Source organism: Suricata suricatta, chromosome 2 (genome assembly GCF_006229205.1).
Source record: "Suricata suricatta isolate VVHF042 chromosome 2, meerkat_22Aug2017_6uvM2_HiC, whole genome shotgun sequence".
NCBI lineage: Eukaryota > Metazoa > Chordata > Mammalia > Carnivora > Herpestidae > Suricata > Suricata suricatta.
In genome coordinates, this window is record NC_043701.1 from 105478067 (window position 1) to 105487469 (window position 9403).

Here is a 9403-nt window from a genome sequence, read left to right on the forward strand (position 1 = left end):
ACAGTGCGGACAGGCTCTCCCGGAGTGCTCAGCCGTGAACCGGATCCTCCCATCATCCCCACTGGGGCAGGTGCTTCTCGGGAGCTCATGTGAGGTCCGCTTCCCAGCCAGAATAGCAGTGCGCTCCGAACACCGCTGGTCCTGGTCAGGGGTGTTATTCTGTGTCCATTCCACTTAGGGGTGTTCATTTTTTCTTCTTGGCAGCTGGAGCCAATTGCTTTGGATCCACAATGGAAACCTCAGCATCCTGAACCAAAATCCTATTAATGAAACTCCCTACTGTTTAAATAAAACAAAACAAATAGATATCGACACAGAGCCAGCTAATTCATCCTTAGACACAATGAAAAGAAAAAGAGGAGTCAGGTGGAAGAATACGCTCATTTAAGATAAAGGTGGCATCTTGCTCCTCTCTCTCTGTCTCTCTTTTTCTTTCAGGATGGCAGTTGTTTGGATGCTGGTCCCAGGATTGAGAAGAGTCAGTGGGCACCCTAAGGCCTGTCCCATCCTTTATCATGCCACAAACAACAACAACAACACTGTAGTTCGACATCTGTGTTTGAACAGTTAGATTTTTGTAGGGAAAAAAAACCCCACCCAAAAGTGACTGGAAAAATATGTTATGATTAATGTCAGTCATGGGAATTCAACTTTTGGGGCCTTTACTAAGCCCCCCCTTCCATGACAGTATGTACTAATTGCAGGTACAACATCCGGGCAAGAAGTTGCCTGCCCTGCAAACCTAGGTCCATAACCTGATGACGGTCCTTGTCCCCCCGCTTCCAGGATTGTCGTTGTCAAGTCGGACACACTGACTGAGGGCTTTCTCTTTTTACGTGGCTTCTTTCCAGCCCTGCTTACGTGACAGACATTGCTTCTCTGGCCCTTCCATCAAAGCTTAAATTTCTTTCTTTTTAAAAAATATTTATTTGTTTTTGAAAGAGAGAGAGAGGGAGACCCAGAATCCACAGCAGGCTCCAGCAGGGGCCAGTTCCTGTAGGTTGATGGCATCACATCATGTCACGCTGCGGCTCTGTCCTCATTCAGCAGGTGGCTTTAGAATACCAGGAGAAGGGAAACGGATGGATCGCATAATCCTTCTGGAAGTCTCACAGACCTATCCTTTCTTCGCCTTTGATAGATAGGGGTCAACAGTGAGATCTCACCCCCCGTGCAAGAATTCTGTGTGCAGATGGCCAGGCTTGCTAATTAAGGGAGGACTTTCCACCTCCTGGAATCAACTGAGGAGCTGGACTGGCATTGCAATGCAGTCACTACTTGGTAGTTAATGATAGTATAATTTCTTTTTATGAAAACACCAGTGCATTGGTGCCTGCTGCCACTTGTTTGCTGCTGCCTGCAAGATAATAGAGCAGATGAGCACATAGCACAAGATTATCATGGAAAACTCAGAAACTCTTCATCACGCCCAAGCCTGAAAGGTTGTTTGTTTGTCTCTTCATGGACACCAGTGTTCCTCACTGTAATTTTATTTATTTATTTATTTATTTATTATTTTTTAGGGAGAGAGGCAGAACATGATCAAGGGAGAGGGGCAGGGAAAGAGAGAAAGAGAGAGAATCTTAAGCAGGGGGGCCTGACTTGGGGCTCGATCCCCTGACTGAGATCATGGCCTGAGTCAAGATCAAGAGTCAGATGCTCAATCGACTGAGCCACCCAAGTGCCCCCCACCCTGTGATTTTCTATTACACACCTGTAGGTCTATCTGTTGCTGATGTTGTTGCTAACACTTATGATGGAATTTAGCCTACCAGTGTGTGTCATGACATTCCTCAGAAGCCTCTATGACTCCTGGGTGGTTCAGAGCCACTAGTAACTGGGAAGCTAAAGGTAGGTGTGCTGTTTACACATTCGGGTGGAGGGCTTGGGGTGAGCCAGGAGGAGGGACAAGAATTTGCTGTATGTTGTATAAAATGAAAAAGGGAAGCACAGAGCAAGACTAGCCATCAACTCCTCTGAGTCTGACAGTCCTCCAGGTTGGGTCACCCTGAATGCACACTGAATATTTCTTAGTTTGTTTATATTTTATATAGAGAGAGTACACGAGCTGGGGAGGGGCAGAGTGAGAGGGTGAGGATCTTAAGCAGGCTCCATGCTCACCTCATCATGGAGCTCAGGGCGGGGCTCTATTTCACGACCCTGGGATTATGACCTGAGCTGAAATCAGAGTCAGTTGCTCAACTGACTGAGCCACCCCAGGTGCCCCTGACTGCTGAATTTTAAAGAGATTCTGTCTGAGTTGAACTGAATCTGAATCAACAAGGTAGGGCTGTCAGAACAATTTTCTTGAGTTACTTTCACTTTTGCAACAAGTCTGCCACTGGTATTTTCCCAAAACTGTTCACAGGTGATTTTCAGTTTCACCGTAATTTGGTGGCAGAAATTGGACTAGTATTCTCGTTCATAAGACAGGAATCTGAGTCATAAGGAGACTAAATAATCTCAAGTTTACAAAGTTGGTCCCGGTGAATCCAGGACTAAAATCTGGATCTCTAGATCCTTTAGGCAAAGAAATCAATTTAAAATGTTGATTTTCTTCCTATACCAGAGGCTCATACACACACAGGAAAGAATCACATCCCTTTCCTTCACATTGTTAATGTGATTTTTTCATACCGCCTTAGAGATTTATTTTCAGGGTAATATCTTATACAATCCGTGATGTTTATCTTTAAGAGTCTAGTTTTAATGATTGTAAAGCCAAGATTTATTTTGACAGCAGGCGTATATCACTCCTCACGCATCCCCTAAACACTGGTTAACTGCCTTTTATAGCACGCACTGCACTGGGTGCTGGGGAGATGGGCACTGACGAGGCAACATTGTCTCCTGTCTTCAGAAGCTTCTAGCACAGTCTTCTCCTGTGGGATAGCAGCTGCTGTGAGTCCCCATTGGGGCCCAGAAGTTAGATCCTTCCACCAAGTGTCCATTAATCATTGATTGATTGATCGATTGATCGATCGATTGATTGCTCGGGGATTTTGGAGCTCTGTCTTTGGAGTTATGCTTAACCACTGAGAGTCCTAAATGCTGTCTGGAACCACATGGGGGAATTCAGTTAGTTCTGTAAAGGACTGGAGGTGTTTCTTGTGTCCGCTTTCTGTTACTGTTGCCACTTCTGCCCTGGGAAAGTGTTCCCACTAACTCCAGTTTTATTTCTAATATCTGCATGGTATCCAAGGACTCTGGGAAGATACTCTTAAAACTAGTCCTGCAGAGATTTCTAATTTCTTTAGCTTCTTACTATTTATAGAGGCATTGCTTGAAGCCGGTGCAGCTTCCCAGCATGCTAAAAGCATTGCTCTTTATTAGTCATTCTTATCATTGGCTGCTGCTTTGTGATTTCTCTCTATTAACATCGCCTTTGAATTGAAGGTCACTGTTTTATTTGTATTGTGGTGGTTCCGCCAAAAGAAAACAGCTTAATTCTACTTTGTTCCAAGGAACTAATATCCTAGTAAGCTTTATTCCTTCTAATTGGATTTCATCCTAATTGGAATGGCTCAGGCTAGTGGAAAGAATTTATTCAATCTTCTTAGTTTTTTTTTTTTTTTAGAATATGCCATTTTACCTAGATCCCTTGATGCCACTCAAAGAATTTAAGCTGTTCGTGTTCCCGTGTTGTGAGAGATCAATTTAGTCCACTCCTCTTGGTGCTGAGCGTCACACTGGTGTGTTCTATTTGTCCGTTGCAGAAAGGAACGCACATCAGTGTGGTTTGCGTTATCTTTTTAAAAATAATGATGGTAGCGGTTACTCGACAGTGAACTCCTAATGTCCCAAATTCCACTAAAGACAAGTGTGTTAAAAGATGTTCTACAAAAAAACAATTAAGTCTTAAAAGGTTGCAGGCTGTGGCAGTTGCCATTAAAACAGAGGAGAGCCTGTGGTTTTGAGCGCTGAGGAACAGATGTGTCCGGCTAATTTTTTATGAAAACACCAGCAGAGCAAATTACTCATGAAAAGTCCATTCACGGGAACTAATTGAATGCCATGTCCAGTTTAATAATGAAAACTGAGTACAACCAAAACCAGGAGAGAGACATAATGAATAGGCATTTGAATTCTTCCATTTGTATGACTTCTAAAAATAGCCTCAGTGCCAATAGTATGTTCTTGTGTCTGAGAGCACATCAATCTATTAAATGGCCCAAAGCCCTTTAACATACATGGAGAAAGATAAAGGAGCCCTTGAAGGAGAAACTCAAAAGTGACCATTTGGATTTTCAATAACGTTGTTTTACAAGGTTACTGGTGATGTGGAAAAGGCAGACTCATTGGCCAGATCTTTAAGTGGTTCCCTAGCTTTACCAGAAAATTTCCTTGGCCCCTTTGGGATAGCCAGCCAGTCCACTGTAAGAATTATCCTTTTAATTTTTCTCTCTACTAGACTATACCTAATACACTTCAATATTCAGTGTACAGAGTTGGTTCATTTATCAGCCATGCATCTAGATTGCTAAATGAGTTAGTAATTGCCTAAGTGATTAACCCATTTCAGTAATGACTGATCATATATCTAAATTCAATTAAAATAACGAACATGGCATAAAAAATAGTTTCTTGTGGGAGGATCTGCCATTACATGTTCAATAAGAGTTTCTCTTTTGAGTTTACACATTTTGAAGTGGCTGAAAAAAAAATCACACCCAAGTATTTGACTTCCTAATCCATGCTGGTTTACCCAGGTAGGATAGCCCTTGCTAATGCTTGAATGTACTAGCTGACGACTGCCTTTTATTTCTAAAAGTGGATTTTCTTATACTAGTTATTAAAGCAACACATGATCATTGTAAAAACATTTAGAAAGTTTAGAAATATAAATGAAAGAAAAAAATCATCTTTATTTGCATGGCACAGATGTGGCCACTGTTAATATTAAGTCCTTTCTGACTTTCTTCATTGTGCTGCTGAGGGCTTTTTGGCCCTTGTCCTTTCTTTTGGGTTCTCTGCATTGTGACTCTGCATTGTAACTATTTGGAAATGATCTAGAGAACGTTTCTCCTTCTTGGGTCCTTATCTCCTGATTGCAGCAGGTGATGGTGGTGGTGGTGGGAGTTGGCAGGGTGGTGGTGGAGGAAGTGGGGTGACGGTGGAGGCGGTGCGGGGGGAGGAGGAGGTGGTGGGTGTAACACTGGGAGGTTGGGGCACCTTCTCTGGCACTTCCAAAGAAGCAGACAACCGACACCTGTCAGTAGGGAGGGTCAGCCACCCCAGATTCTGAACAATGAAAACGGATCACATGTATACAGTGATTTGGTTTTCCATAGTATTTATGAAAACATGCTTTAGAGAAGGTTTTTAATAGTTCTACAAATATGAAGCCTATATAAAAAGTAACCAATATTCAGTTGGTCACCTACTTCACAAAGATGCTTGGTGATTGACATTTGATGAACATTTTCTTTTATTTTTAGTTTTAGGAGTTGAGGCTGAGTGTTTGAGAGTGACCCATAACCAACCACCCTTTCAGGAACTCCTGATCCTAAGGAACTTTGTATGTTTTCTGATGTGTCTGAATACTGCAAATTTAAGCATTGTTTTCAAGCCTATTGACAGCATGTGTGTGCACACTTCTACACACTTCTGCATGCATGTGTGTGTGCGTGTGTGCACACACACACACACACAGCTGATTGGTCATATGACCCACCCAAGACCAGGGGAAATACCTTGGCTTCTCATTACTTTTGTTATTTTGATCACTCATAATTTATTTTCCTTGGTAAATTCTTGCTGAGAAAGAACAGATGCTTCAAACCACATTGTCCATGGAAATATTTCGGGGCAAATCAACAAACATGTATTAAGAACAAGGAGATAGGCTAAGTACCGCGTCGGGGAATATCACAGAGTATTGTTTATCTTCCAAAGGTTTGTTTTTCCTTTTATCCCACAACCAAAGTGATTTCTCCGTCTTCTTTCCGTTGGCTGGCTTAAAATATAACATTTCTAGAAATCCTCTTTGGTGTTCCCTGAAAAGATCAATGATCCAGGGAAATGAAGCTTACTCTAAGAAGTTTAGCATTAAGAATTTGAGAAAGCAAATCTCTATTTTTATGCAGAAATCAAAGGATAGCAGATGGAACCAGTAGGCTACTTAAAAATATATAGTACTTTTCTAAATAATAAATAACCCAAGATTTTACAGATGATTTTGTAAGAAATGAAATTCAAAGAAAGTCACCAATAGTTTTCACTGTCTGAATGACAAAACTCTCAGTTCTATTTATTTTTAAAAATTGTTATGTTATTTTAAAATTTATTTTTGAGAGCATGAGAGAGAGCACAAGCAGGGAGGAGCAGAGAAAGAGAGAGAGAGAGAATCCAAAGCAGGCTCCAGGTTCTGAGCTGTCAGCACAAAGCCTGACCCAGGGCTTGAACCCACAGACCACAAGATCATGACCTGAGCCAAAGTTGGAAGCTCAACTAACTAAGCCATGCAGGTGCTCCCCCACTTTTTAAAAAGCATATTGGTAATCATAAAAGTACAGGTAATATCTACATATAATTTTGTATTTTGCTTTTCTCTTATAATGTCAAAATATTTCCCCTTAGTTTTTCTAACTGGGTTTTGATTTGCCACATATCCCTGAGTGGATATGTCCTTATTTATCTGACCATTGTCCTTAAATTGGCTCTGAGGCCATTTCTGCTTTTGCCAGTCTGTTAGTTTGTGTTGGCTACTTACTGCTGCTCTCGGTGAGGAGGCGGGCGAAGTGGCAAACGAGTTGCTAGGAGAGTTTGCACCTTGTAACACATCTGGGTGTGTGATTCAGGGTGTGGTGGATGGTGCAGGGTGTGATCTGGCCCGTAGAACACAGCCGTTTAGAACACAGATTTCAGAGCAGCAGATACTGGCTTTATTTCGGAATCTACATAGCCGTGTGATGGATCTAGAAGAATTTCGTCAGGTTCCCATGAGCCTTGGTCTTTTGATCTGCAAAGTGGGAACAGCCCTGTCTCCCTCATGACGTCATCATGAGGATAAAATGTTTGGGGCTTGGTGTACAGCAGTGGTCGTAAAGTGGGTGCTACGTTTCTGTGCCTCCGCTCTTCTCCTCTAAGTACAGTCATTCGTGTATTTATTCAGCATTTACCCCTGTTATGTGCCTAGAACTGAATGGGATATTGGCAAGGCAGAGACGGATGAGGCTCAGGAGTCCCACGGTCTCCAGGGATCCAGACAAACAAATACACAGACACGGTCCCTGTGTGACTAGGGAAAGTCTGGGACTGGGTACTGCTTCAGGGATGGCCCCCGGGAAGTATAACAGGAAAAGCCCGGAGTTTTTACAGAAGAAGTAGGGGGAAGATCAATGTTCACATGAGTTTGCTGCTAAGCCATTCTGAGGTCTTGGGCACATAATTTTAATTCTCTGCAACTTTGAGTCTGCGTTTGTATTCCTGCTCTACATGTTGTTGCAAAGCTTGGAAATGATGTGTACATAGCGGGGCCTGCCATGGATGCTCAGAAACAATGATGCCTGAAGTCCTCGGTGCCTCGATCGTGGTTGATTTTTATGATAATGAATCTGACAAAGTCCAGCATTTTGAAATGTCAAAGAGTTGCTCAGTTGTGCTCAGGTTAGTTTGAAATACGTTTTATTACAGTCTGTTCTTTGTAAACTGGTCATCCACACATGATGTGTATGGTAATGGGAACATATTAGAATATTCAGCTCTCGATGAATAGCATTTCTTGGCCATTATGTAAAAACCAAGGAAAAATGACTTATGAAGACACTGATTGCTTCTTAGCTTTAAAGCACCTCCTCGAAATGTAGAATGGCTCTAAAGCCAAGAATACAGCTTCTATCATATATTCTGTCATCCCACAGACAGAGCAAGGCGGCAGAAATTGAATCTATTTAGCAGAATGTCTTTATGTGTGAAGATTTCTTGCTGCTCTGTAAATGCTTATTTGCTTATTCATTCATAGATGTAGAAAGTACTTTTCTTTCCAAATGATAGCCCCAAAGTAGCAGGCACTTAGTACTTTGCCTGCTACTTTGCCTTAGTACTAGGCACTTTGCACTTAGATGTGCAAAGGAATACAGATGAGCATTGACCCTCAATTAAATGTTAATAAATATGTTATAGTGGCATCAAAAATGCAATTACTTGGTCCAAAATGGAATGAGATGATGCTTAGCATTTTTTATTCTGGAGCTGCTACAAGTAAATATCCACCTACAAGTTAGATCCATAAATTGAATATATCGCATCAATTAGGACATGTTATTCAATGTATTGTTTTGCTTAGCCCTCGATAATGTCTTCTGTGGTTAACTTTGAGTTTGTTTGTTTGTTTTTGCCATTTGGCCATATTTACAAAATGCAACTAAAATTTCTAATAGTATTTCTATTCTGTCAGTCAGATGGTCAGGGGACCACATTTATTTAGCACCTGCTGTGTGCATCACTGTTTACAATTCTGGCTTTATTTATTTTTTACTGTTTATTTATTTTTGAGACAGAGAGAGACAGAGGATGAACAAGGAAGGGGACGAGAAAGAGGAAGACACAGAATCTGAAGCAGGCTCCAGGCTCTGAGCTGTCAGCAAAGAGTCTGACATGGGGCTCAAACCCATGAACCATGAGATCATGACCTGAGCCAAAGTCGATGCCTAACCGACTAAGCCACCCAGGCACCCCTACAATTCTGGCTTTAAATCTTGAGCTACAAACTGAATCAGATTAATGATGTCTACAGAAAGCTTGCAGAGGTTTTAGAGGAAGATGGAGAAAGTGAGTTGTTTCCTCAACCACTGGGCCAAATGATAGGAGAGATTTTCTCTCTCTCTCTCTCTCTCTCTTTTAATGTTTATTTATTTTTGAAGGAGAGAGAGACAGTGCAAGCAGGGGACGCGCAGGGAGAGAGGGAGATACAGAATCTGAAGCAGGCTCCAGGCTCTGAGCTGTCAGCACAGAGCCTGATGTGGGGCTTGAACTGGCAAACCACGAGACCATGACCTGAGCTGAAGTCAGACGCTTAACTGACTGAGCCATCTAGGCGTTCTGGAGAGATTTCCTTAAACACATAGCAGGATTCATATGAATAAATCAACATAATAGTCATGAATACAGCACTTAAAAGTGCTATGGTTATTTTTTTAAATAATAATTTAAAAATAAATCTTTAAAAAATTAAAAAAACTATTAAAAAACGAGTTTAAGGGACACCTGGATGGCTCAGTCAGTTGAGCATCTAACTCTTGATTTCTGTTCAGGTCGTGGTCCCGGTGTTGTGGGATGGAGCACTGGGTTGGGCTCCGTGCTGGGTGTGGAGCCTGCTTGGAATTCTCTCTCTCTCTCTCTCTCTCTCTCTCTCTCTCTCTCTCTGCCCCCTTCTAAAAAATAAAATACACATTAAAAAAAA

At 41.8% G+C, this 9403-nt stretch overlaps 1 protein-coding gene across 1 annotated transcript in view; it reads left to right on the forward strand.

Annotated features, from left to right (window-relative positions):
* The window catches only part of DISC1 (DISC1 scaffold protein), a 312563-nt gene that overhangs the window by 44323 nt on the left and 258837 nt on the right, over nt 1–9403 (forward strand). The gene's annotated exons all lie outside the window — the stretch shown is intronic.